The sequence below is a fragment of the Protopterus annectens genome, chromosome 11.part0 (genome assembly GCF_019279795.1).
Source record: "Protopterus annectens isolate FY-2018-M chromosome 11.part0, PAN1.0, whole genome shotgun sequence".
NCBI classification, from domain to species: Eukaryota; Metazoa; Chordata; order Ceratodontiformes; family Protopteridae; genus Protopterus; species Protopterus annectens.
In genome coordinates this window covers 1,209,485,869-1,209,512,390 of record NC_056745.1, presented here as the reverse complement: position 1 = coordinate 1,209,512,390, position 26,522 = coordinate 1,209,485,869, and the positions used below count along the sequence as shown (strand labels likewise).

At 46.0% G+C, this 26,522-nt stretch overlaps 1 protein-coding gene across 3 annotated transcripts in view; it reads left to right on the top strand.

Moving 5' to 3' along the window:
• Positions 1–26,522, top strand: part of PPP6R2 (protein phosphatase 6 regulatory subunit 2) — a 4,227,669-nt gene that overhangs the window by 550,340 nt on the left and 3,650,807 nt on the right. The gene's annotated exons all lie outside the window — the stretch shown is intronic.

Sequence of the window (26,522 nt, the reverse complement as noted above, 5' to 3'; positions counted from 1 at the left end):
TCTGATAAACCCTTTCAGCATCCCTGAGGAGCTGCCCGGCTGTCCACCCGAGGAGGCAGTCGGGAAGATTATCACTGTACCCAAAAGCCTGGCTTTCCCTCACCCAAGACAAATGGGTACAGTCAATCATATCCGAGGGTTACAAAATTCCCTTTATTCACATCCCATCCCAACCCAAAGGATCCCTTCCAGACGTTCCACCCAGTCTAAGGGAACAAGCAGCACTAGAAATATCAAAGTTGCTGTCAAAAAGAGCTATCCAACCAGTCCCAGCAGGCCAGCAAGGATCCTGAATCTACTCCAAATTCTTTTTGGTACCAAAAAAAAACAGGGGACTGGAGACCTATACTGGATCTCAACAAGTTAAACAATTATATAAAAAAAACAAAATTCCGGATGGTCACGCTACAGTCCATTCTACCCTTCTTGGGTCAGGACAATTGGATGTGCTCGATAGACCTTCAGGATGCGTACTACCATATCAAAATGCACAGATGCTCCAGGAGGTTTCTCCGCTTCAGGCTGGGAGCCAGTCACTACCAGTTCAGAGCCCTGCCCTTTGGTCTCACTACAGCCCCCCCGAGGGTTTACCAAATGCATGGCAGTGGTCACGGCTCACTTGAGACATCAAGGATTCCAGGTGTTTCCATATTTAGACGACTGGCTCCTTACCGCCACCACCAGACATCAACTGCTTCTATCCAGAGACTTCACCATCCAAACTTGCCAAGCTCTAGGCATTTTAATAAATTTCGAAAAATCTGCCTTGTCGCCTTGTCAATCTATTACCTTTATAGGTGCCACCTTAGACACACTCAATCTTTCCGCCAGACTTACAGAGCAAAGAGTGTTCGATATCCGCAAACAAGTTTACCTTCTATTACAATGCAACAAGGTCAAAGCCCGGGTAGTCTTGAAGGTATTAGGACTCATGGCAGCTACTATCACCCTTCTCCCCTTAGCTCGTTTCCACATGAGGATCCTCCAGTGGATGCTGTTTACTCAATGGTCCTTCCAACAGCTCCCGATGTCTCACATCATACTAATAACTCAATCATGCAAGAATCACCTGTCTTGGTGGAACACATCACCTCAAGTTCTCCAGGGCAGACCTTTCACCCCCCCCCCAGTCGCCACGGTGACAACGGACGTCTCCCTGATCAGGTGGGGGGGGGCATTATCAGGGCAGGACAGTCCAGGGCATGTGGCAACCTTTCGAGTGCCACTTGCACATAAATGTCTTAGAGATGAGAGCAGTGCTATTAGCGTTGCAAGCCCTTCAGGACTCTCTTCCCTCAGGGACTATTGCAATTCAGACGGACAACATGTCCGTAGTGTGGTACATCAACAAACAGGGCGGAACCAGATCCTACCCGTTATGTTGAGAGGCACTCAGACTTTGGCAGTGGGCGATTTCTTCTCTGCGTTTTCTGATAGCAACGCACATTCCCGAGAAGTCCAACGTGATTGCGGACAAGTTGAGCAGGGCCATTCTCATGCCCCACAAGTGGTCTCTAAAGAAATCAGTGCTGGAAGAAGTCTTCCAAAGATGGGGCCAGCCTTGCTGCGATGTTTTTGCTACTCCCCAAAACAGCAAGTATCACGACTTCTTCACTCTCTTCCCGTTACCAGGCCATCCCACCAGAGACGCTCTAGTCCACGATTGGCCCCAGGGACTTCTGTATGCTTTCCCCCCTTTTCCACTGATATCTCAATTAATTCAGAAAGCTATCGCCTTGAGCGTTACAATGATCCTCATTGCCCCTTACTGGCCTCGACAGATATGGTTTCCGTTCCTCCATCATTACCTGTTGGAGCAGCCTTGGCATCTGGACCCGGTGCCAGATTTGTTGACCCACCAGTCGGGCCAGCTGCACCACTCCCTTCATTCTCTCAACCTCACAGCGTGGTTTCTCCGATTCTTACACTAGCCAGGCTTCCCTTAATCTCTCATTCGGTCCGAAACATCCTGATAGCCTCTCACAAATCTTCTAACAGGAAGATTTATAATAGTAAGTGAAAACGTTTTTCCTTCTGGGCAGCATCAAAAAATATAGACCCCTTCACTGCACCTATCCAGTCTATCCTAGACTTTCTGGCAGAGCTCTTTCATTTAGGCTCTTCTTCATCTACCATTAGAGTACAACTAGCTGCTATATCTAATTTTCATGTAGGTGTCTCAGACTCCAGCATCATGCCCCATAAGCTCTGCAAAGCCTTTTTAAGAGGTGTTTTTCTGCTCAAGCCCCCAATCAAAGATCCCCACCTCAATGGGACTTGAATTTGGTCCTAGCATCCTTGATCCCCCCCCCCCTTCGAACCAGCGGCTTCATGCCCTCTTAAGTTGCTCTCATGGAAAACACTTTTTCTAGTAGCCATAACTTCAGCTAGAAGGGTATCTGAACTTCATGCTCTGTGTAGTCGTCCTCCTTACTTAGTTTTCCACAAAGATAGGGTGTCCCTCCGGACTAATCCGTCCTTCTTACCTAAGGTTTCCTCTGAGGCAAACCTAAACCAAACGATTGATCTCCCTGTCTTCTTCCCTGACTATTCCAACAGGTCGGAACAAAAGTTACATTTTCTAGATGTTCACCACCAACTTAGATATTATTTAGACAGGACTAAACAGTTCAGGAAATCTGATCAGCTTTTCCTGTCTTATGCGGAAGGGAAATTGGGCCTTCCAGTTACTAAAGTGTCCCTTTCAAGATGGCTTACCTCTATAATTACCTTCATCTATGAAATCAGACATCAAAAACTGCCTTCAAGACCTAGAGCTCATTCAACTAGGGCATTAGCTACATCTGTAGCCTTTCAGGACAGGCTGCCAATAGATTCCATTTGTGCAGCAGCCACTTGGGCTTCTCCTCATACCTTCATTTTACATTACAAATTGGATATGGCCTCCAGAAACCGTGCCAACTTTGGTTCCATTGTTCTCAAGAGTCTGTTCCGATAGGCCATCTGGAATAAGGTGCTAGGGACGCGGTCCCATCCAGCAAGAATGAAGGCGAGATTGACAACTTAACATTAAGAAGTTATGTACCTACCATAACGTTCCATGTTAGTTGTCTTCTTCTCGCCTTCTTTCTTGCGTCCCTTCTTTCTTGCGTCCCACCCTCCTTCCCCCTAGCCTGGACAGACCGATAGGAAATTTTGGGATCTTCCTTTGGGGTTTTCCTTCCCACATGTTCTACCACCTCTGTTCTCCCTTTTATGTTTGTGGTAGCTTACATTCAGGTTTATATAGAGGTGGGTCCTTTTTTTCTCCATACTGTGGAGACCAGAACTGCCTGGTTTAGCTATCAAACGAGATCTGAGTAGTTACTGCCTAGCATTGTGGGATATAGGGGAGCCTCGAGCCGGTGGAATTAGCTCTCGAGCTTTAGTATTGGCCGAGTTGGAGCCGAGGATCGGCTCCGAACCCATCCAGCAAGAAAGAAGGCGAGAAGAAGACAACTAACATGGAACGTTATGGTAGGTACATAACTTCTTATTTTCAATGCTCCCTATGATGGAGCAACCCTTTTTGGACTTGGTGTACAAAAGCAAGCTGGAGGACAAAACCTTGTCTGCCATGATAACTTGGTTCTCTGTCCCTCCATAGGATCTTCTCCAGAAACTAGAAGTAGCTGTGTGTCCACAAATCCTCAGGGCCCCCCTGAGGTGTGTGTGTGTGTGTGTGTGTGTGTGTGTGTGTGTGTGTGTGTGTGTGTGTGTGTGTGTGTGTGTGTGTGTGTGTGTGTGTGTGTGTTTGTGTGTTTGTGTGTGTGAGAGGGGGTAATCATAGTAGACATCACCCTGTGGCAAAGGTGGTGTGCACAAGCAAGGTTTTTAGGTCCTTTTCTCCAATAGGCCTTTCCAGCACTCCTGAATGGTGCTGAACTGCTGCTCTCTGGAGGCATTTGGGAGGTGTTTATCCCTGCATCACATAACTGGGATGTCTGTCGCCAGAGATGTTTGGGCTCAGAAGATCATAACAAGAGGTTTTATGATTAATTTTCTTTCTCTACCCCTGTCTTCAAAGAAGTTTCACAATGTGCAACCTTCACAATGGAAGGCAGTAGCTCTAGAAATTAAAAAACTGCTAGACAAGTGACCCATTCAGGTGTTCCCACAAGGCCAGCAAGGGTATGGAATTAACTTGAGGTTCTTTTTGGTGCCGAAGAACAGAGACCTAAGGCCTATTTGGACCTTGGTCATTTGAACCAGTATATGAAGCAGATTAAAGTCTGGATAGTCATGGTACATTCCATTCTACCATTGTTGATGAAGGGTGAATAGATGTGCTCGATAGACCTTCAGGAAGCATTCCATCACATAAAGATGGACAGGTGCTCCAGAAGATTTCTTAGTTTCAGGCTGGGAACCAGTTGCATGTAAATGTTCTTCGTGTTTCACTTTTGCAGTCATCACACTTGGGTTATCCTGCCAGGCGTAGCCCTCATTCGGCCTGAATACCAGAGGCTTATTATTTCTGCGTTGGTTGCTGTTGCTTCAAGACTAACGTCAGTTCGTCAGAGGTATAAAAACAGGCAGCCAGTGCCATTACATCAGCCTTTCTTGCCTAGGAGCCCGAAGCAGAAGCAGTTCACACGAGTTCCAGTTGGCCGCTACCCAAGTTTTCATTACGATATTGAATCATCCTGAATTTTTCAAAGGCTATATACCCCATTGGGGGTCCTTTTTTCTTGCTCTAATCGATGTCAGAAAAAGTTAACAATTGTGTTGCCTGTGGAAAGCAAATACCACACCAAGATTTCATTCTTACTGTGTCACCTGTTTAGGCCCAGACCACGACGTACCTCGCTGTCGGTTTTGTGCCTTGTTCAGTGCCCGAACTATTCATCGTCAGGCTCTTATTGTAGTTAAATACTTTCGATGTTCATCGTGTTACACTGCTGCAGTCATTACACTTGGGTTATCCTTACGTCAGGCGGTTCCCCAGTCGGCCTGAGTTCCAAAGTCTTGGTCTGGCGTTGGTTGCTGTCACCTCCTCCCTGACGTCAGTGCGACAGGGGTATATAAGATGCAGCAGACGCCATTTTCTTAAGTCTTTCGTGCCACGCGGTGCCCGAAGCAAAAGCAGTTCGCAAGTGCTGGTCGGCCGTCTCCTGAGATTTTCATTCCGAATCCAGAACCGAAGTCTTCTACAAAGCTAAGTACCCCGTTGGGGAAACTTTTTCTTGCTTTAGACCGATGTCAGTAAAAGTTAATAACTGTATTTCTCGTGGGAAGCAAATACCTCATAAGGATTTCCATTCCTATTGTATCCCATGCCTAGGACCAGACCACGACGTCACGAGTTGTCGGTTTTGTGCTAGGTTTAACAAGTGCACTATTAAACGTCGGTTTGATTTTGCCTGACATTATTTTGGTAGAAAATTCAATTGTACCATGCCGTCGGAACTTCCGACGACCGGAATACACAAAAAGCGCAAAGACAAGGATAGCATCCGAGGACCAAAACTGACGATGAAGCCTCTTCTAGGCCAATCGCCGGTTCTCCGGTTTTCAGCAAGGCGCCTTCGCAGCCCCTGACGACCACAGGCCGCCTCCGACTCCCACGTGGAGATGGCTGGGCCTTCGGATGCACAAGTTATTCAGCCTACCGAAACTAACCCTGCAGAGGGATCCGGAGTAGCTGAGCTACCCGCAGCTTCAGAGGGTGTCTTCAGACCTACTCAGTTAATCATTAAACCCGCAGCTAAATCTAAGCCTCCTTTAAAATCAAAGAAACAAATGCAGCATTCTCAAGGACAGGCCTCCATGCCTAAGAAACAAATGCTCAAAATGGCCGAAGACCTAATCACTCTGATCAGGGGGTCCCATCCCCCTCCTGATAAAAGGCCTAGACAGGATGCAGACTACGATTCATCAGACCAGGTGACTATCTCATCAGATTCATCCTCAGACCTAGGATATTTTTTACCCCCTTATGAGGATTCTGATGCTGAGGAATCAATTCCATCAGCCTCACCGCCTGAGGACTACTCCTTTGGGGAAACCCTACATACCATGAGGGAGCATTTCCATTGGGAAGGCCAGGATTACTCAGAATCCAAGAAAAGGCTCGGAGACTTCCTTTTATTACCTCAACACAGACCCCTTGCTATTCTGCCAGTGTTAGATATTGTGGATGATGTGTACACTGAATCCAGCTTAAATCCTGATTCCTTACCTTCAGCCCCTGTTAAACCTGACAGATGCTACAGAGAGTCCCTGACTCTCACAAATGTCTGTATAAAAGCCCTGTAGCTGACCCTGAAACTATTTCTCAGGGACCCAAAGGGGTTAAGGCCTCATCAGCCAAGAATCCAGTTCCCTCGGACAGAGATTCCAGAGCATTAGACAGATGGGGAAAGAAAGTATATACGTCTGCAACTTTAGCAATGAGAGCCTTAAATTGCCAGTTTCACATGCTAAAATATCAGCAATTTTTACTATCTCAGTTGAAACAAAAAATGCTCCCAGATTCAGATCCTCTTAATTTAAAAAAAATGCAGGATTTATTGCATGCAGCTGAGCAAGTGGGAAAGCATACTTTGCAATGTGGTTTTGATTCTTTAGAGGCCTCCTGCAGAGCAGCAGTTACAGGCTATGTCATTAGAAGACATGCTTGGTTAAAAGAACATACATTACCAGATCATGTTAAAGCAAAATTATTGGATGCACCTTTGCAGCAGGACGTGTTATTTGGAGTTAAGGCAGAAGAGGTATTAAAGAAAATGGGGGATAAGGCAAAATCTATGCAAATGGTGAAGGATTTCTTACAGGTTCAGCCTCCTAGATTTAGCAGAAATTGGCCAACTAAGAATTGGTCCTTTCCAATTACAGACAGACCTCAAAGGGGAAGATACAGATGTCCAAGAGGTAGAGGTCAAACACAAGGGCCTTACAGTCCTCGGCAATGGGTTGCATCAGGCCAGAAAGAAGGGGAACACAGGCCCCAACCATATAAAAAGCAGCTCCAATGACTACACACTACAGCTGCCAAACAAATCTCTCTTGGAAGCCCCCTTGGGAGGAAAACTGGCACTCTTCTACCACAATTGGCATATGATCACCAAAGACAAATGGGTTCTCAACATTGTATCTCAAGGTTACAGGTTCCACTTTCACACTCTGCCAAGGTTAAAAGGAATGCCAAATCTGCCACCAAATCAATGGGCAGAGGCTCAAAAACAAATTACAGCACTCATGGGTATGAGAGCTATTCAAAAGGTAACATCACAGGAGCAGGGACAAGGATTTTACTCGAGACTCTTTCTGGTACCCAGAAAGGACAAAGCCTGGAGGCCCATTCTGGATCTTTTTTCTCTAAACACTTACCTGGATGTTCCGAAATTCAAAATGTTGACACTACAGCAGCTTCTTCCCATGCTGGGTAAGAAAGCTTGGCTCGTGACCTTGGACCTCAAGGAGGCATACCTGCATGTCCCTATCAGACAAAACTGCAGAAGATACCTCAGATTCATAGCTGGTTCAATGCACTACCAATTCTCTGCACTGCCCTTTGGCTTATCTACTGCGCCCAGGGTCTTCACAAAGTGCCTGGCACCAGTAATTGCAAAAGGAATTCAAATTTATCCGTACCTGGACGACTGCCTCATTCAAGCAGAGAGCAAGGACATTCTTCTAAAGCATCTGGTGTTTGTAAAAAAGTTATTAAGTTGCCTGGGGTACACACTAAACGAAAAGAAATCAAAACTAGTGCCCTCACAAGAGATTATATTCCTGGGAGCCAGCTTGAACACAATGGCCCAGATGGCTTATCTCATGCCAGACAAGCAAGGACAACTGACTCAATACTTTCAATTGATGGCAACAAAGACCCAGCTCCCGGCAAGAAAAATTCTGCAGGCCTTGGGTTACATGGCATCTTGCATACTACTAATTCCATATGCCAGACTGCATATGAGGAAACTATAATGGTACCTAAAGAATGTATGGTCTCAACACTGTCAAAGTTTGGAAACTGTTATACCACTAATTCCTTGCCTTCAACAGGAATTTCAATGGTGGCTCAAGCTTGTCACCTCAACAAGGGACAGTCTTGTACACAACCCACAGCCAGGCAAACACTGACAACAGATGCATCGGATTACGCCTGGGGAGCACACATGGCAGGCAAATGTATTCAGGGCACGTGGCCTGCAGAACAAAGGCATCTTCATATCAAGTCAAAAAGAGATGCTCGCTGTACAAAATGCCCTTATAGCTTTCAAGGACCTGCTGCATCCAGGACAACTACTACTAAAGACAGACAACACTACAGTTATGTGGTACATAAACAAGCACGGGGGCACTCACTCTTACCCCCTCTGCAGACAAGCCATGACCTTGTGGAACACAGCTATGAACTATCAAGTTCATCTGCAAGCACAATTCCTGCCAGGAGAGAAAAACACACTGGCAGACGACTTGAGCAGAAACATCACGGATCCCCACTATTGGGAATTGAATCCACAAATATTCAGAATGATAACACAGAAATGGTGGAGCCCAGACATAGGTCTGTTTGCATCCCCAATGAACTGCCAGCTACAAAAATTCTGCACAAGGAGTTACCATCCACAAGCATGGAAAGTGGATGCCCTCTCATTCAGCTGGGAGAAGCTACAAGTATACGCTTTTCCACCACTACCTCTTCTGCCAAAGCTACTCATAAAAGCCAGGCAAGAAGAGCCAAAGATGATCCTGATTGCACCAGACTGGCCACTCCAGCACTGGTACCCAATCTTAAAGAGCTTAGCACAAGAACCACCCTGGGTTTTGCCTCAAATCCCACATCTGCTGACTCAGCACAACAGTCAAATACTACACAGCCAGCTAAAGACCTTAAACCTAGCTGCATAGAAGATTCCTTAGTCAAGCAAGCATTGCCTCTCTCCAAAGCTGTTATGGATGTCATTCTGGAGGCCAGAAGGCCTAGTACCAGGAAAGCCTATTCAGATAAATGGAAGAGATTCTGTGCCTGGAACCAAGCTCACAGCCTTGACCCTCTTGTCCCAAACATTCCTCAGATACTACAATACTTAACTGAGATGCTGGACAAAGGCCTCTCCTTCTCATCCATCAAGATCCACGCCTCTGGCATCTCTGCTCATTACAACACGGATCCACCAATTTTCTCTAATCCTCTGCTAAAACAGTACCTCAGAGGGGCTAAAAACATAAGACCGCCCCGTAGAGCACCTACTCCAACTTGGGACCTCAACTTTGTTTTGGAAAAATTAACTTTACCTCCTTTTGAGCCAGCTAACACAGCAGAATTAAAATATATCTCTTGAAAAACTGCTCTGCTCCTGGCAATAACATCAGCACGAAGAGTTTCAGAATTACAGGCACTAATGGCAGTGGAACCTTTCCTCATTTTCCATCAGGACAGGGTGTCTTTAAGAACTAACCCTACGTTTATGCCTAAGGTTGTATCCAGTGTGGCTCTAAACCAAACTATTCACCTGCCAACTTTTTATCCTAAACCACAGAATAAAGGGGAGAGACTACTGCATTCTTTGGACATTCACAGGCAGTTATGCTTCTACTTGGACAAAACCAAAGCTCTCAGAAAATCTGAGCAATTATTGGTAGCATATGCTGCAGTAGCACAGGGAAAAGCCATTTCAGAACAGACTCTTTCAAAATGGATAGGGCATTGTATACGTTTCTGCTACACATACCATGGAAAACCTGTACCTAGCAGTATTAGATCTCACTCCACCAGGGCAACAGCCACTTCAACTGCCTAGCTCAGAGGAGTACCTACAAAGGATATTTTGGAAGCAGCAACTTGGAGATCAGTACATACCTTCACCAAGCATTACCATCTGCCTCTATACTCTAAATCCAGAGCTGGCTTCGCCACTGTAGTGCTGCAGGGCCTTATAGACACCCCTAATGCCTTATAGAACCAGCCACCCTACCTCTGCTTTGGGATTCTACCCAAGTGTAATGACTGCAGCAGTGTAATACGATGAACATAGTACAGTTTTGTACCTACCATAAATGTAGATGTTCGAGTGTATACACTGCTGCAGTCCAGGTTACCCTCCCTCCTTCCCTTCTTACTGGCTGGTATGTACCTATGTCTGCTACCCTTTCCTACCTATGGGGAGTATTTGCTGGTAGCTGTAAGTTGTTGTTTGCTTTTCTTACGTATGTTTTATTAGCAATTTGAATTGCCTACCTATTTAGAGGCATCTGACATCTGGGGCAAGAAAAACTGAAGAAAATGGTGTCGGCTGCATCTTGTATACCCCTGTCGCACTGACGTCAGGGAGGAGGCGACAGCAACCGACGCCGGACCAAGACTTTGAAACTCAGGAACCCAAGTGTAATGACTGCAGCAGTGTATACACTCGAACATCTACATTTATGGTAGGTACAAAACTGTACTTTCTGTTTATTCCGAAATGGCTTCGGTAAGCCATCCGACTACCAATCTTCTGAAAAAACGTAAGGATAAAGACAGAGGCAGACCACACAGGTCCAAAACGTCCGACGATGCTTCCGTTAAACTAGTCGCCAGTTCGCCAGTACGCAGTGAGGTGCTTTTCCAGCCCCTGATGCCTGCTTCGATGGATTCGCAGGCCACTACCGAGACCCATTTGGAGTCCAGTATACCAAGAGACTCTTCTGTGATTGCAGAAGCTGCAGAGGTTTCTAACTTGGATGGGTCCGGAGTCGCTGTGCAGGCACCAGCTTCTGAGGAAGTTCTTCACACTACCGATATTCGACTTAGAACTGAAGACGTGAAAGAAGTCAGTTTTTCTCAACTACCGAGTTTCTTAGGCCAAGAGTATGAGCTACGCCTAAAAAAACGACGACCCAAACTCAAATGAACGCTTCTTTGCCACAATCTCAGATGCTTAAAATGGCAGGAGGCCTGATCATGCTGATTAGGGGAAGCCAGCCTTCCCCTGCTAAAAGAAAAAGACACTTGTCCCCAGTAGCTTTATCTGACTAGGAGTCCGATGACTGAGTTTTCCGAATATGAAGACATGCCTTTTTCTGCCTATGAGGATTCAGATGCAGAGGAATCCATTCCTTCTGCCTCCCTTCCAGAGGACTTTTCTTTTGGTGAAACTTTACATACTTTGAGAGAACATTTCCATTGGGAATGCCAGGATTATTGTCAGTCCAAATTGAGACTCTGGGGAATTTTTAGATGTACCACAGCACAGACCCTTAGCTATCCTTCCTGTTCTGGATGTTGTGGATGATGTCTTTATGTAATCCAGCCTAACTCCTGATACTTTACCCCCTGCTCCAAGGAAACCAGATAGGTACTACAGAGTCTTTGACTCTCACAAATTTCTCTTCAAAAATCCTACTGCTGACCCAGAGGTCATCTACCAAGGACCTAAAGGAATAAAAGCAACTACAGATAAGAATCCCACCCCCTCGGATTGGGATTCCCGAGCTTTAGACGGAATTAAAAAAGTATACACCTCTGCAACTCTCGCCTTTAGAGCATTGAATTGTCAGTTCCACATGCTGAAATACCAGCAACATACTATGGAACTTATTAAGCAAAAATTATCTACCTTTCCTAACTGTGCAGAAAACAAAGAATTACAGGAGCTTATGCATTCTGCATGCCAAATCAGGAAGCATACCCAGCAATGTGGGTTTGATGCCCTAGACACATCTTGCGTGGCAGCACTCACAGGTTCTGTACTTAGAAGGCATACCTGGCTTAAGGAGCAGACCTTGCCAGACTATGTCAAATCAAAATTATTGGATGCTCCTTTGCACAAGGACAATCTGTTTGGCTCTAAAGCAAAAGAGGTTTTAAAAAAGATGGAGGAAAAGGCTAGGTCTATGCAGACAGTCAAAGATTTTTTGCAAGTGCAGCCTCCAAGATTCAGTAGGCATTGCCCCTCAAAACTTTGGTCCTTTCCAGCCCCCTCAAGGCCAACCCAAACTAGACCCAGGGGAAACAGACCCCCCCCCCAGATTACAGTCTCAGGGTATGCAGAGATCTAAGCAATGGAGTACCTCCACTTCTAAAGCAGGGAGTGCTAAGCCACCCCCTAATATTACAATTTCACAATGACTTCTCATCTCCACTACTTACCTTTGCCCAATTGCTCGTGTCCCTAGGAGGAAAATTTGACCACCATGCAAAAAACTTCAGTCTTGTAACCCAGAAATGGAATACCCCGGTGGTGGACCTATTTGCCTCCTCCTACAACCACCAGCTCAGCAATTTCTGCACCAGGATAACTCACAGCGAGGCCTGAAAAGTGGATGCCCTATCCTTTCAGTGGACAAACCTCTCAGTCTATGCCTTTCCTCCTCTGCCTCTTTTTACAAGAGTATTACTCAAGATAAGGGTGGAAAGACCAAGAGCAATCCTCATTGCCCCAGACAGGCCATGCGAGCACTGATACCCACTACTGCGCAGTCTGTTGCCAGTGCCCCCATGGCACCTACCCCAGATCCCAACTCTCCTGACTCAGCGGAAGGGACAGTTCTTGCATCCATAGTTGCAAACCCTGAAACTTGCAGCCTGGCATATTCCTTGAATTCTCCTCCAGTAGCCAGCCTAAGGAAGCAAGTACTGGATGTCATATGTGAAGCCAGATGACTCAGTACAAGGAAATCCTATGCTGACAAGTGGAAAATGTATTGTTCCTGGATTCACACTAAAGGAGCGGATACAGCACAGCCCTCCTTACCTCTTATCCTGGATTACCTAGCAGTCCTACTCCACAGAGGCTTGTCCTTCTCTTCTATTAAGATCCATGCCTCTGCCATCTCTGCTCATTACAGCATGGAGCCACCTCTCTTTTCTCACCCTAACATCAAGCAGTTCCTGAGAGGGGCTAACAACTTAAGGCCACCAAGAAGAGCCCCCACCCCTGCTTGGGATCTTAACTTTGTGATGGAAAAGCTCACGCTACTCCCCTTTGAGCCTGTAGCATCAGCAGAGTTAAAATTTCTGTCTTGGAAAACAGCCTTGCTTCTGGTCATCACTTCAGCTAGAAAAGTGTCTGAGCTACAAGCACTTATGGCTGTGGAACCCTTCATTATTTTCCATGCTGACAGGGTCTCCCTCAGGACCAACTCAACTTTCATGCCTAAAGTGGTGTCCAGTGTGGCTCTCAACCAATCTATCCATTTGCCCACCTTTTTCCCTAATCCTCAAAATAAGGGGGAAAGAATCCTGCACTCCTTAGATGTGCACAGACAGCTCAGATTCTACCTTGATAGGACTAAGCCCTTTAGTTACTAGTCAGCTTTGCACCAGGGGCAGAGGGCAAGGCCATATCAAAATAAACCATCTCCAAATGGATAGCACCCTGTATCCATTTCTGTTACAAACACCATGGGATGCCACCCCCTGAAGGGGTCAGAACTCATTCCACTAGGGCAACTTCAACCTCTACAGCCTTTGCCAGAGGAGTCCCTACCAGGGACATTCTGGAAGCTGCTACTTGGAGTTGTCTTCATACATTCACCAAGCATTACCACCTGCTTATCGTTTCCAAATCCAGGGCGGGCTTTGCAACAGTAGTCCTGCAGGGCATACTTGCCTGCCCCAACTCTTCTTGACTGCCTCCACCAATTCTTTAGCTTTGGAAATCAACCCAAGTGTGATGACTGCAACAGTGAAGCACAAAGAACATAGTACAGTTGTGTACACTTATCATAAATGTAGATGTTTGAGTGTATTCACTGTTGCAGTCCTGATTTCTCACCCTCCAGCCCCCCTTGTCTCTCTTTCTCTCTCTCTCTTCCTCACTCCATACTGGGCTATTGGTATTTACTTTTTACTGGTGGTGTTTTTCCACCGTAACTTAGCTCCCTGTTTGGGGGCTCCTGACATTTGGGGCAAGAAAAACTGATGTAATGGTGTTGGCTGCCTGTTTTTATACCTCTGATGACCTGACGTCATTCATGAAGCGACAGCAACCGACGCTGAAATACTAAGCCTCTGGTATTCAGGCTGACTGACGGTTACCTGTGACAGGATAACCGAAGTGTGATGACTGCAACATTGAATACACTCGAACATCTACATTTATGGTAAGTGTACACAACGGTACTTTCAGAGCCCTGCTCATTATTCTCACTACAGCCCCTCGGTGTTCACTAGGTGCATGGCAGTCATTGCAGCACATCTCAGAATGTTGGGGTTCTGAGTATACCCACACCTGGGTGACTGGCTCATAACCGCTCCCACCAGGAATCTCCTTCATGCTACAGACTCCTTACTCCAACTTTGCTCTCAGCTAGGGATTGCCATTAACACAGCTAGGGATTGCCATTAACACAACAGACTCCAAACTTCAACCTGTTCATGCCATAGAATTCTTTGTGGTATAACTGGATACAAAGTTACAGATAGCCACGGTTCCAGAATCCAGGATTATCACGATTCAGCAACAGGCGATAACAGTATTTTCCACAAAATAACATCCACAGAAGGCACTCCAGTCAAGGAAATATTTGTTTAGCTCTTCCATCCAAAGGCTTCATCAGAATGTGATGATTCATATGATTCTCTATAAGTTTTATTATGGAGAATGAACAGACTCTGAAGTAATTTGCTAGCTGCAGGTGGTTATGGATAAGGGGAGGAGCCTGTTTCTTGGATCCAAATTCTGAAAGTGGCTGAAGTTGGATTGTAGAGTGTGTGGGCATGTATTTTTTTCTTTTCTTAGCATTCTTCTCTGAGGCTGAGGCTCCCTGTCTCAGTTGGCATGACAATTCTAAAAGGCTTGGCGCCCAAACTGTCTTTTAGCCAGCTAAGCTCTAGCTGGCTAACAGATGTTCTTCATGTTTCACTGTTGCAGGCATTACATTTGGGTTATCTGCCTGCAGGTAGCCCTCAGCCAGCCTGAGTATCAAAGTCTTGCATTCTTGCGTCAGTTGCGGTCTCTTCTTCCATGACGTCAGGTCGTCAGGGGTATAAAACATGCAACCGATGCCATTACATCAGTCTTTCTTGCCGCCCGGCACCCAGAGCAGAAGCAGTTCGTAAGTGCCAGTTGGCTGACTCCTGAAATTTTCATTTTCGAGTTTCAGAACCGAAGTCTTCAAAAAAGCTAAGTACCCCGTTGGGGATCCTTTTTCTTGCTCTTAGTCAATGTCCGTAAAAGTTAACAATTGTATTACCTGTGGAAAGCAAATACCTCATAAAGATTTTAATTTGTACTAGGTTTATTTTTGCAGCAAATTATTTTGGTACTTGGTTTAACTATCCAGAAATGGCTTCGGTAAGCCATCAGACTACTGACATTCCGAAAAAAACGTAAAGATAGAGAGAGACTGCATAGGTCCAAAACTGCTGACTACGCTTCCGTTAAGCTACTCGCCAGTTCGTCAGTACTCAGTGAGGTGCTTTCGCAGCCCCTGATACCCACCACTTCAGACTTGCAGGACTCTACTGAGACGCATTCGGAGTCCGGAATGCCACGAGATTTTTCTTTGACTATGGAACCTGCAGATGTCACTACCTTGGATGGGTCCAGAGCCGCTGTGTAGGCACCAGCTTCTGAGGGTGTATTCAGGCCTACAGACTTGCATCTGAAGCCATCTCGACCCACGCCTAGAAAACCGACGTCCAAACCACATGGTTAGGCCCATATGCCTAAAAAACAAATTATAAGAATGGCTGGAGACCTTATTACTTTAATTAGGGGAAGCCAGCATTCTTCCTCTAAGAGATCTAGAACTGATTTTCCTTCTGATTCTTCTGATCAGGATTCTGAAATTTCTGTTTCTTCTGATTACCAGGATTTGCCCTTATCTACCTATGAGGATTCTGATGCAGAGGATTCCAATCCCTCTTCTTCCCCTCCAGAAGATTTTTCTTTTGGTGAAACTTTGCATACTGTTATTTAGCATTTCCACTGGGAAAGCCAGGATTACTCTGACTCCAAAAAGAGGTTTAGGGAATTCTTACTCCTCCCTCAACACAGGCCTTTAGCTATCCCTCCTGTCCTGGACATTGTAGATGATGCCTTCTTGGAATCTAGCCTGGCCCAAGATACTTTACCTCCAGCTCTCAGGAAACCTGACAGGTATTACAGAGTACCTGACTCTCACAAATTCCTCTTCAAGAATCCTACTGCGGATCCAGAGACCATTTCCCAAGAACCTAAAGGCATTAAGGCTATTACTGCCAAAAACCCTACCCCCTCTGATAGAGATTTGAGTGCCCTGGACAGATGGGGTAAGAAGGTATACACTTCTGCTACTTTGGCCATTAGGGCCTTAAACTGCCAGTTTCATATGTTAAAGTATCAGCAGTATATTATGGGACTACTTAAACAGAAAATGATGATGATTCCTGACTGTGCTGAAAATAAAGAATTACATAGGTTCATAGGTTCATACTAGGCTATCTGCCCTAGGGCATTTATAAGCCTAGCCAGAATGTGTTTGGCTTTCGCCACCCATTTTAAATTTATTTTGCTATGCCCTTTTTCGAGGTTAGTATACTGTGTCTCTGTCTAACAGTGACACAGAAGTGATACCCGGGGTAAACCTACGATCTCCCATCCACTCATCAAGATTCCTCTTGAAGAGAGTCAATGAGGGACTCTGCCTAACCTGGACTGGGATTTTATTCCAGAGTGAAGGGAGCCTCTGGGTTATGAATCTGTCCCTCCAGCATGTCCTGTTTATTTCAGTGCTGAGGTTCAAGTCTCTCAGCGTAGCTCGATGGGATTTGGATTTTTGAGGTGCAGCATGTCCATTAATTCGGGTTGGACATGGCTTTATACGTCAGGCACAGATCGCCTCTGAACAGGCGGTATGCCACTGAGTAGAGCTGGAGTTTCTTTAACCTGGCAGCATATGGCATCTATTTGAGCCCTTTGATCCTCTTGGTGAGGTACTTTTGGGGTCTTTCCAGTTGCTGCAGGTGTCTGGTAAGGTACATCCCAAAAGGGGCATTGTACCCAATTATGGGCCTGATGAGGGATGAGTAAAGAGGCACGATGACCTCCCCTGATCTAGATGTGAATCCCTTCATGATTAGGTGGGCTATATAAAATGTTTTTCTAACCACTTTGGCCACGTGGTTGTCAAATGAGAGATTGTTATCAACTTGGGTCCCCAGGTCCCTAATTACTTCTTCTGTACTTAATGGATTACCACCTATGTGGTAATTTGTGGGCACTTTTGCACCAGTTGTCTGTTTCTATGAGGCCCTTTTGGAGGATGCTTGTGTCGGCTGGAGAGTCGATTATGGGGCCCAGTTTGCAGTCATCTGCGAACTTGGTCAGCCACAGTCCTTCCATGTTGGCCTGTACCTCTGAGAAATATATACTGAACAAGAGAGGTCCCAGGACTGAGCCTTGTGGGACACCACTTGTAACTGGTTTGGAGTCTGACATGGCTCCAGCAATTCTAACCATGTGGGTTCTGTCCTTGAGCCAGTTTGCAATCCATCTAGTGACATAGGGGTTTATATTTGAGCTTATCTGTAATGCCCGAGTGGGGTATTGTATCGAAGGCTTTTGCGAGGTCCAGGTAGGCTGTGTGGACCACCTTCCCCGCGTCAATGGCCTTGGTGACTGTTTCAAAGAAATCAACCAGGTTTAAGAGGCAGGATCTGCCCTTAACAAAGCCGAACTGGGTAGGATCCAGTGTCTGTAGGTCCCCAATATCTTTATTTATGAGGTCCATGATGATCCTTTCCATAGCTTTGCAGACCAAGCTAGTCAGGCTTATGGGGCGATAGTTTCCAGGATCCGTTGAGGCACCACCTTTATGGTGAGGGACCACTGTTGCTGTATGCCACTCTTTGGGCACATATCCTGTAGTAAGGCTGAGATTGAACAGTAGTTTTATTTTTGGGTTTAGCTCTTCTTGGAGTTCATGTAGGACACAGCCCGGGACACCGTCTGGTCCCATTGATGCTGTGTTTTTTGCTTTGGAGAGGTTGGCTCTTACCTGAGCATCTGAGATATCAGGGGGGCAGCACTCTGCTGGGATAGATATTTGCCCTTTTGGTGGGGGGGGGGGGGAGTTTGCGCTGAACCTGTCAGCTAGGATGTTGGCAATGTCTGTGGGTTCGGTGTATTTTTTGTCATTTTGGACTAATTCTGAGCATATCTGGGAATTACCACCCAGGTTCCTAACATAACTAAATAAAGCCTTGTGATTATCCTTAGTGTCCTGTGCAATTTTTCTCTCGAAGCTGGCCTTAGACAGTTTTATGAGTGCCCGTAGTTTTTTGCTAATACTGATCAGTGATGCCTTCCCTTTTTGGGATTTTGCTCTATCATCTTCCCTTTTTGGGATTTTGCTCTATCATTTAGTAGCTTCCTCCTTCTATTGTATAGTTTGTTTATGGCTGGGGTCCACCAGACAGGATGTCTGCCTTTGGAGGATTGGGTCTTGGTTTTATTTGGGATCGCATGATCCATGCATTCCTGAAGGTGTTCATAGAATGCGTTTATAAAGGATTCTGCGGTCTGGGCCGTATTTTCCACAGGCCTGGGGGCTTTGAAGGATTCCACCTCAGTTTTGAGGAGTGTGAAATTTGCTTTAGAGACGTTTTTCACTGTGGTTTTCTGGGCAGCGGGTGGGGTCGGGATGTGAATATCCATTGAGATTAGTTTATGGTCTGATCTTACCAGTGAGGGATACATTTCTGGTCTGGAACATAGAGTCCCCATGTTGGTGATGATCAGGTCCAGTATGTTTTCCCCTCTTGTGGGAGTGGTAACAAGTTGTTCCATAGCATTTGAGTTTATAAATTCTAGGAGCCTTTGCGCTAGGGTGTTGGAGCTAGAGTAATGCTCCCAGTCTATGTTTGGGTAGTTGAAGTCGCCCAATATAATGGTGTTTGGAGAGACCTTCATATTTTTCAGTGTTCTCAGGAAGGCCGAGTGGGGTTCCTGGGTTTGGGAGGGTGGTCTGTAGCAGGCTATAAACTGGAAGGCAGTTTTACCCACTGTTAGTTGCACATGGATAGTCTCTGATGCTTCGTGCTTTGCCAGCAACCTGGAGGTGTGGGTATCTTTGATGAATATCGATACTCCCCCTCCTTTTGTGGTTCGGTCCAAGTTTTGGGGCCGAAAAGCATGGTATGAGGTATAACTTGGTAGTGCTGGGATGCTCTCGGGAGCCCTGAACCAGGTTTCTGTTACTGCACAGATGTCAATGTTCTGCATGCTAATGAGAGTTTTGAGTGCATGCATCTTGAGGTTTAGACTGCTGGCGTTGAGTAGCATTACTCTTAGTTTCTTATCCCTTGTGATACCTATGGAGGTGGGGTTGTCTTTTGAGCCTTGCCTAAAAAAGGCACTATGGGGGTAGCAAGAGCCTTTGCCAATATCCGAAAGCCCAGGGGTGACAGGTGCAAGCCGTCCCTAGCGAAGCATCGTGGCTTGTCGAGCATATCATCCCAAGCTGACAGGCATTGGATCCCCTTTGAATGACACCAGTACTTAAGCCAGTTGTTGAAATTGATCATCTTGTCTTCATATTGTGGCATCATTCTTGGTGAGGGTAAGATGCTTCTCAAGGTCAGGGTCATACCGGCCTGGGCTACATGCTCAGAGAGCTCCTCTATGTCTCTTTTCATGTAGTCCAGGGAGAGTGTCTCAGGTCATTCACACCAGCATGGACAATGACTAAGTCATATTTGTACTTGCCTTGGAGTGACCTGAGTGCTTGTGTTATGTGGCGGTAGAGTCACCTATTACAAGTGTATCAGGTGTGTTGTTTAGTCTTAAGGGCTGTGACTGTTCGGCACACTGGCTTTGTGAGATATGTGTTGCACGTGTTTTGTTTTGGGGTAGCGGTTGCTTGGATGTCTGCTTTGGAGGTCTCTGCTGCTTAGGCAGATCTTTATTTAGAGCCTCCGAGTATGTTTTTGTGTGATTATGCGTTTGGTTTGCTGTCGTGGTAGGTCTATGTGAGACTGGAATTGTAGTGAGTGTGGTTTCCTTCTCCTCCTGACTGGTTATGCCAGTACTGAGTTGAGAGAGCTTAGCCTCCAGTTTGGCTATATGGTTGCATCTCTCACATGTGTTGGAATTTGTTGGGAGGAGGAGAGGGTTGTCTGTGTACATGAGGCAGTTGTAACATTGCCTCAAGATTCCCAGATTCACCAGCTGGACCGGAGAGGAGATTGACAACTGACCTTTGGACATGCTAGAATAATATTGGGAATTCCTTTATAATTGGAAACAAGGGCCATTGGGGAGTGAGGGTGTAGTGCTTTTAATTTTTAGTGCTGAGTTATATAATTGCTTTAGTGAGCAAGTGCCAGGTAACATAAGTGCAATGTGTTACAGGTAACTTAAATGCAAAAACGACACAGTAACTTTCTTTCAAGTGAAACAAGGAAATAAGTACAGTAAGCAATGCAGATATCACTAGTGATTCACAGAAGCGCTGAGAAGCCGTGTATTAGGTGGAATTAGTGTTCCAGGGAAATAACAAGCAAACAAACAACAAGCATATAAACAAAGCTAGATTCAGCAGGCTTGGATCTAGTCTATGCTACAGCAAACAAGGTGTACCAATTTCAGTAAGATACAGTTCAAATATTCAGGCACTATAAACCTTTAACCAGAAATTCCCAGCTCAGAAGGGCTGAGTCCAGCCTCTTCTCCCACAAGAGTGCAAACCACGAACCTTCTTAATGTAAAATAACTGGCTTGAAGCCCAAGTGCTTAAACCAGAACTAATACACTTTAAGAATAACAGACACTGGGCTCTCAATCAGCAGTTCCCAACTTAGAAGGATGAAGGCTACCTGTCTTGCCACCACAGTGCATGCCACAAACCTTCCTAATGTAATACAACTGGTCTGAAGCCCCATGATTTAATGCATTCTGCTGAACAAGTTGTTAAACATTTTTTGCAATGTGGTTTTGACTCTTTAGAAGCATCTTGCAGGGCTGCTGTCACTGGGTATGTACTTAGAAGGCATGCTTGGCTTAAGGAGTAAATTTTGCCAAATCATGTTAAAGCTAAATTACTGGATACTCCCTTAAACAAAGACAGCCTTTTTGGCAACAAAGCCGAAGAAGTCCTTAAAAATATGGAGGAAAAAGCTAAATCTATGCAAACTGTTAAAGATTTTCTGCAAGTACAGCCTCCTAGATTTAGTAGGCATTGGCCTTCTAAGAATTGGTCCTTTCCAGTCTCTACCAGGCCTTGTCAGTCCAAACCCAGGAACAGCTGACCACCTAGGCTACAGTCTCAAGGTACTCACAGGCCTAAGCAATGGGGCACTCTCACTTCCAGAGCTGGAAGTAGTAAGACACCTCCCTATGGAAAAATGTCACAATGACTTAACCTTAAAACTTCCAAACTCTGCTCAACTGCTTGCTCCCTTAGGCGGAAAGATCGGCCTGCATGCAAAAAACTTGGGAACTCCTTACCCAGGACAAATGGGTTTTAAATATAGTTTGCCAAGGATACAGGTTCCACTTCCACACCCTCCCAACCCCAAACGGTTGGCCAGACCTACCCCCAAATCAGTGGGCAGAGGCCCAACAGCAGGTTCTCTGTCTTCTAAGTATTATGGCTATTCAACCTGTCGCAGCAGAAGAAAGGGGACAAGGTTTTTACTCAAGACCTTTCCTGGTACCCAGAAAAGACAGCTCCTGGCATCCTATCCTGGACCTCTCTATTCTAAACACCTTTTTGGTAATCCCAAAATTCAAAATGCTAACACTTCAACAGCTGCTTTTTATGCTAGGCAAAGATTCCTGATTGGCAACCTTAGACTTAAAGGAAGCTTACCTGCACATTCCAATAAGGGAAACTTGCAGGAAATACCTACACTTCTTCTCTGCAATTCCCTATGGATTATCTACTGCGTTCAGGGTATTCAAAAAGTGTCTAGTTCCAGCCATTGCATTTTGCAGGCAAAGAAATATTCAAGTATACCCATACCTGTGCGATTGTCTAATTCAGGCAGAAAGCCAGGATATGCTACTAAAACATCTGGCATTTGTAAAGAAACTTCTAACCTTGCTGGGGTACACAATAAAATAAAAGCAATCACATCTAGTACCCTGCCAACAAAATTGTATTCCTGGGAGCAAGCTTGAACACAACTTCCCAGATGGCTTACCTCACGCCAGAGAAACAAGTTTATTTGACACCCTACTTCAAACTACTGGCCATAAAGACCCAACTATTTGCAAGGAAAATCCTGCAAGCCCTGAAGTTCATGGCCTCTTGCATTCTACTAATTCCATATGCAAGACTGCATATGAGGAAACTACAATGGTATATAAAAAGCCTATGGTGTCAACATTCTCAGGACCTGGAATCAATGATTCCTATCATTCCTTGTATAAACACAGAGTTCCTTTGGTGGGCAGAGGCCTGCTTCCACAACAAAGGGCTCCCATTCACTCTACCCCCTGCCGCCCAAACCCTAACAACAGACACATCAGACCGTGCATGGGGGAGCTCACTTGGCACGGTAGTGCATTCAGGGCAAATAGAACCTGAGACAGATGCACCTGCATATCAACCAAAAAGAAATGTTAGCTGTACAGAATTCCCTGACAGCCTTCAAGGACCACATTCTTCCAGGACAATTACTGGTAATGACAGATGACACCACAGTTATGTGGTACATAAACAAGCAGGGGGAACCCACTCGTACCCTCTCTGCAGACTAGCCATGGCTGTGTGGAACACATCCTTGAGTAGCCAAGTGCACCTGCATGCTCAGTAACTGACAGGCAAGCTAAATTCACTGACAGATGACCTAAGCAGAAATCTCATGGACCCATACGAATGGAAACTGGAACCAAAGATATTCAACCTCTTGAGAAACAAATGAGGGAATCCAGAGAGAGACCTGTTTGCCTTCCCTCAGAACTACCAACTGGACAAATTCTGCGCAAGGACTTCCCACAGTCAAGCTTGGAAATTGATGCCCTGTCCTTTACCTGGGAAAGCCTCTCAGTTTATGCCTTTCCCCCTCTGCCTCTCCTCTCAAAGGTTCTGCTAAAGATCAAACAGGACAAACCAAGGACAATACTGATTGCACCAGACTGGCCACGCCAGCACTGGTACCCCCTCTTGCGCAGTATGTTACTGCTGGAATCATGACACCTGCCTCAGACCCCTTACCTGCTGTCCCAGCAGGAGGGCCAGATTCTGCACCCTCAGCTTCAAACCCTGAACCTTGCAGCCTGGCTAATTCCTTGAGCTCTCCAATAGCATCCCTCATTAAGCTGGTGCTACATGTCATTTTGGAGGCAAGAAGGCCTAGTACTAGAAAATCCTATGCTGAAAAGTGGAAAAGATACTGTTCCTGGAGCTCGACCCAGGGGATGGTCACGAGTGCCCAGCTTACCGCATATTCTTCAGTGCTTAACAGAGATGCTCCACAAGGGCCTTTCCTTCTCGTCAATTACAATTAATGCCTCTACCATTTCAGCACATTATAATACTGAACCCACCCCTCTTCTCTTGCCCTCTTCTAAAGCAATTCCTCAGAGGGGCCAAAAATTTAAAAGGCCACCCAGGAGAGCCCCTACTCCAGCTTGGGACCTTAACTTTGTGTTGGAAAAGCTCACTCTACCTCCTTTTGAGCCAGCTGCAACTGCAGAGTTGAAATTCCTTTCTTGGAAAACAGCCTTCATTCTAGCCATCTCTTCAACAAGAAGAGTGTCTGAATTACAGGTCCTCATGGCAGTGGAGCCCTTCATCGTCTTCCATGCAGACAGGGTGTCCCTCATGACCACTCCTTCCTTTATGCCCAAAGTGGTGTTTAGTGTGGCCCTTAACCAGTCCATTCATTTGCCTACTTTTTTTCCTGAATCCACAAAACAAAGGAGAACGAATACTGCACTCTTTGGACGTGTACAGACAACTCAGATTTTATTTGGACAGGACTAAGCCTCTCAGAAAATCTGAACATCTGCTAGTTTGCTTTGCTGCAGGGGCAGAGGGGAAGGCCATTTCAAAGCAAACCATTTGTAAATGGATAGCCCATTGCATTCATTTCTGTTATAAGCACCATGGAAAACCTACCCCACAAGAGATAAGATCACATTCCACCAGGGCTGCATCTACCTCTACAGCCTTTCTCAGAGGTGACCCTACCAGGGCCATCCTAGCAGCTGCTACCTGGAGCTCTGTACTTACCTTCACCAAGCATTACCACAAGCGTATTTTTTCTAAATCCAGAGCTGGTTTTGCAACTGCAGTCTTGCAGGGTGTAATGGCTGGTACTAATGCTCTCTAACTTCTTCCTCCCTTCCTTAGTTTTGGGAATCAACCCAAATATAATGACTGCAACAGTGAAACACGAAGAACATAGTACAGTTGTATGCACTTAACATGAATGTAGATGTTCGAGTGTATTCACTGTTGCATCTGCATCTGCAGTCCTCACATATGGGTTGTCCTGCCTCAGGCAGCCCTTCGGTCGGCCGGATTCCAAAGTCTGGGTCCGGCGTCAGCTGATGTCGCCCTTTCCCTGACGTCAGAGCGCCTGGGGTATAAAAGTATCAGCCGACGCCATCTTCTTCAGTCTTTCTTGCCGCGTGGCGCCCGAAGCAGAAGCAGTTCACAAGTGCCGGTCGGCCAGTTCCTGTAACTTCAGCTACCGAAGACTTCAAAAAGCTAAGTACCCTGTTTGGGACTCTTTCTTGCCTCAGCCGATGTCAGATCAAACGCTTAAAGTTAATAATTGCTTGACTTGTGGGAAACAAATACCTCATAAGGATTTCCATTCCTACTGCCTCCCCTGCCTAGGCCCAGACCACGACGTCTCAGCCTGTACTGCCTGTGCCTCCTTTAATCTACGCACTCTTAGGCGTCGGTCGGAGTTTGCAGAGGAATTTTTTGGGGCTAGTTTCTCTTATATTATGCCATCGGAGACTCTGACTTCTCATTTAACCAAAAAACGGAAGGACAAAGAACGACACACGTGGACTGTGGTTTCGGCTGAAACCACGCCTAGGCCTACCGCGAGTGTCTCGGTTTCGGCTGAAACCGAGTCCTTGGTACTTCCCACCGCAGAAACCGCACAACCGACAACCTCGGCCCCGGAGGCCTCTTCTGAGTCGGTTATAGATTTACCCTCAGAAATTGGTGTTCAGGAAACTACCGACACCATTCCCCTAGACAAAACTACACCAGCATGTGGAGCAGCCAGGCCCCCTGCATCCATGTCCATAAAAGCATTCACTGCTAAAGCTGCTAAACAACAAAAATCTCTGCCTCCCAAGACTATTCCTCAGGGATCCACTACAGGTTCACAGATATTAAGTTTGGCTGAGGACCTTATTTCTTTAATTAGGGGCTCTCAGCCTCACCCGGACAGGGGCTCTCAACCTCCTCTAGACAAAAGGCCCAGGGTTGAGCCCGCTGATCCACAGTCCGCTGATGAGGCCTCTGATGGCTCTGCTCTATCGGACTACCAGGAAGAGGCCTTTATGGCCTACGAGGATTCTGATGCAGAGGAATCTATTCCCTATGCCTCCCCTCCTGAAGAGCTATCCTTTGGGGAGACCCTTCACTCCATGAGAGAGCATTTCCAATGGCAGGGCCAGGAATTCTCCGATTCCAGGAAGAGATTAAGGACTTTTCTTCATTTACCTCAGCATAGACCCTTGGCTATTCCTCCTGTTTTAAGTGTCATTGATGATGTGTATTCGGAGTCTAGCATTACCCCTGACACCCTTCCTCCGGCTCCTGTTAAACCCGATAGGTACTACAGGGTCCCGGACTCGCATCATTTCCTTTACAAGGCCCACTCTGCTGACCCAGAAACTATTTCCCAGGGTCCTAAAGGGGTTGCAGCTGCCACTACTAAAAATCCACTCCCTCTGAAAGGGAGTCCAGGGCTTTAGAGATGGGGTAAAAAAGTGTATACTTCTTCCACTCTGTCTATGAGGGCTTTAAATTGTCAATTTCATATGATATAGTACCAAGAGTATTTGTTGGATGAATTGCAGAAAAAACTGTCTTCACCTGAACCCCTAGATCGCAAGTCACTTCAGGATCTGGTACATAACTCACAACAGGTTAGCAACCATTTCTTGCAGTGTGGTTATGATGCATTGGAAGCTTCATGTAGGTCAGCAATGACAGGTGCAGTCATACGTAGACATGCTTGGCTGAAGGAACAATCTCTGCCAGATCATGTTAAGGCTAAGCTTCTGGATGCTCCACTGGAAAAGCAAAAGTTATTTGGCTCCACTGCTCAGGAGGTCTTAAAAGAAATTTGAGGAAAAGGCTAAATATGTACAAACAGTCAAGTATTTCCTCCAGGTCCAACCACCAAGATTCAGCAGAAATTGGCCTTCTAAGAATTGGTCCTTTCCAGAAGAGAGATTTCAAAGAGGCAAGAACAGGCGTGCCAGAGGTAGAGGGCAAGCTAGAGGCTCCTGCAGAGGACGTCAATGGCAGCCTCCTAACCAGAGAGGTAGTGCAGGACCAACAGCTGCTGCACAAGGACAGACTCAATGACTTCACCTTGACCCCGCCAACCAGGGCTCAATTAGAAGCACCTTTGGGCGGAAAGCTATCTTTATTCTCAAGAAATTGGCACAGTATTACAA